This window comes from Zalophus californianus, chromosome 6 (assembly GCF_009762305.2).
Source record: "Zalophus californianus isolate mZalCal1 chromosome 6, mZalCal1.pri.v2, whole genome shotgun sequence".
NCBI lineage: Eukaryota > Metazoa > Chordata > Mammalia > Carnivora > Otariidae > Zalophus > Zalophus californianus.
In genome coordinates, this window is record NC_045600.1 from 130,519,843 (window position 1) to 130,523,170 (window position 3,328).

The 3,328-nt window shown below is 42.3% G+C and overlaps 1 pseudogene; it reads left to right on the forward strand.

Annotated features, from left to right (window-relative positions):
- The first annotated feature begins 1,550 nt into the window (after positions 1 to 1,550).
- Positions 1,551 to 1,760, forward strand: LOC113910366 (annotated as a pseudogene).
- Positions 1,761 to 3,328: the final 1,568 nt, after the last annotated feature.

The following is a 3,328-nucleotide window of genomic DNA, read 5'->3' on the forward strand; positions in this document are numbered from 1 at the left end:
TTGAATCTTGTCAGCTTATACAATAATCTCAGCCATTCCCTCCTGGTTCATTAGTATAAGGAGCATGAAGTGGTCAGGGAGATGTCTCACCTTCCATTTTAGTGAAATCTATCCTGTAAACTCTGGCAAAAACATTCCTTCCTTGGAAACTAAGACCTCTATATCAGTACTTTAAAGTTATAAGAGAAAGACGCAAAAGTTTCACTAATGTTTCATTGGCAGTAAGAACTAGAAGAGAAGCTCTCAAATTCATCCCTTGACTCCCAAACCCTTGAGTCTTTGCTATGGAAGAAATAGCAACATACGTTCACCATTGATATAGAGCATAGAGTGCATTATGGAGAACATTATGAGGCCTGCAAGATGAGGCCATCCAGCCGGCATCAAATGGTGATTTCACCATTTTGTTGGGCTAGCTGCTTCAGCATGATAAGAAACTGAGTAACATGGTAAGGCTAATGAGTTTCATGAGCATAAGGCCATTGCTAACTTTACTTGCTATAAAGTGAATGCTAACACTTTGGGGTATACTGTGAAGTTTCACAGGTCATTCTGTAAGTCTATAGATGTTAGTTTGGGTAGAGGCATTGTGGACAGGAAAGGTCAATCCACATCTAAAATATGTGTCTACTCCAGTAAGAACAAAGTACTTTCCCTTTCATGATGGAAGAGGTTCAATATGATCAACCTGTTACCAGGATGCTGGTTGATCCCCTGGGGAACGGTGTTACATGAGGAGCTCATGGTCTTTACCTGCTGTTAGCAGGTAGAACATTCAGCAGTTGTGATAGCAGGTCATCCTTGGGGATTGGAAGTCCTTGTTGCTGAGCCCATGGATAACTTCTATTCCTGTTACCCTGGTTAAGTCCTCCAGTAGCCCATTAAGCAAAGGCAAGAGTGACTGCATAAAAAGAATGAAAGACATCCATAGAAATAATCATCCATAGAAATAATCATCTTGTCTATCTGATTATGAAGATACTCTTCTGCTGAGCTTTCTTTGTGGTGAACAGTCACAGGAAGCAAAAGATCTTCACTTTGCACCCAAAGAAGTCTGTCTGCAAACTTTTTCCCAAGCTTCCTTAAAACGAATTCTCCAGATTTGTCCTTTCTAGGACTCTGAGACCAGCTCTTAGTCATGACCCATCACAATTTCTCCTCCTAGACTAAATAAATAGGGGGCATTGTTTGAAGTTCTACTCACTAGGAAGATTTTCCTGTGCCACTATCCTACAGAGCCACCCTACACTGAAACTGTAATGTCATACAGGCTGTCAGTCTTCAGGTGAAGCTAGCATATTGTAAAAGAACTAGATATAAATGACTTTTTTTTTTTTTTTAGTCAGCTGCACATAGGTGCCTTCACTTAAGATCATTTCCATGAGTTGAGAAAGAGAAGGCAATGTAGTAGGAATAGGAGTTGTGAATGTCTGTTCTCATAAATATTACTTCTGCTTGATAGAATGCTGCTTTAAAAGCTAATCTTTAACGGCCATTTTGACTTCCCGACCTTGGGCTACTGCTGGCAGCTGTCGTCATTCCATGCAGTCATGTCTTTGTCGACGGCATAGCTGCTGAGGGGCCTGACAGGTCTCACCCAGAGGCTCCCAGTGCAGTGTGCCCAGATCCATTCCAAGCCTCTGCGGGAGGAGCTCGGGACCGTGGATGTTGCTGTTGGGCTCACCTCCTGCTTCCTGTGTTTCCTCCTGCCATCGGGCTGGGTCCTGTCGCATCTGGAGAGCTACAAGAAGCGGGAGTGAAGGGGGCTGTCCTATCCCTCACCCTGTGACCTGACCATCCCTGGCCTCTCCTGATCATGTCTGCTGCATCCCTGGCTGGTCTTTCCGGGATCATGTTCTTCAATTACAGTGATCTCTTCTGCAGTCATGACCTCTCCATTTCTCCATGGTGACATCCTGGAACCACATATATTGGTTTATAAGGCCCTACTCGGTAGGGCCCTCCTTGTAACAATAAAGTCTATTTAAACCTTGAAAAAAAAAGAAGCTAATCTTTATAACCTGTAAGTCAGATAACCTGTAAGTCAGATAACCTCCAGCTCATGATGAGCAGTATCCACTGCATGGTGGCTTAGCAGTCCATGGTCAAGTATTTAGTCTTCTCTAAGCCAAAAGCCATTTCTCAAATGGAGAATATTTATCTGCAGAGAGTTATATAATTACTCTGAAATCTAAAAGGTCTGTATTGGTATTCATCCATAGATACCTGCCAAAGACTCCATATAGTAACCCTAACTACCAGAGGCCCATTAATTTCCATCAGATCTTCTTGGTCATTTGATCTTAGTAAGAAAAGCTTGAATGACAGCCTGGATCTGTTGCAGACTATCTTCTTTTGGGCCCTACTCAGAACCTTCGAGTCACTTGTTAACTAGGTTCGAATAGCACACCCAAATGAAATGTATATTGGAGATGTATATAGAAAAGGTCTACCAGGTACTGTTTCTCATATAGTAGTAGCCAGATGCAAACTCTTGTTCTTTACCTTGAAAAGGATAGTTCAACAAGTGTCAACAAGTAGAACCCTAAGAAGTTCAGTGATCTGGTAGACACTTGAATTCTTGTGGCATTTATACCCACTCTTTTGGCATTCATATGCCTTACCATGTTGTTTGGATAGTTGTGACTCCCCACTCACAGCTCTAATCAGCATGATACAGTGAAATATGGCAAGATAATGCCCTCTGGAATGCAGAAGTGGTCAAGATTCCTGATAATTAGATTTGGACAAAGAACCAGAAAGTTGATAGGGCCCTGAAGTGGGACAGTGAAGAGTATTGTCTTCTTCTGCACAAACCAAATAGGTGAGTTGAAGAGGCTGCGGTAAGAATCACAATCTTGCATATCTCAAGTCCTTGAACAGATTCGTAATCTCTGCATTCACTCCAGAACTGGGTTTATTTAACTTTATTACCTTGGTAGCTAAAGTCAACTCTACTGCCTCCCTGCCCCTTTCTATCATAACAATCTTCACTCCACAGGTCAGGGACCCGATATAGGAATTTTGCCAACTAGTAAGGATGTCAATTTCAACTATTCATTCTGAATCTGGGAAAATAACCACAGAGTGGATCCAGGCACCTACTGAGCCCACTGTGAGACAGACACAAGCCAAAACTCCATTGATCACCTGATTGCAATAAGTTCCCATACTGACTGGTAGACCACAGTGGTGTCTTAGGTTTCAGTAATTAATGTTGGTTCAGAGTCGGTGACTAGTTATCTCTGGAAAATTAGGTTATTTCTTCTTTCTCAGTGCATGTCACCCTGATAAATAGTTGCAGATCCCTCTGGAGAAGGCTAGGAGG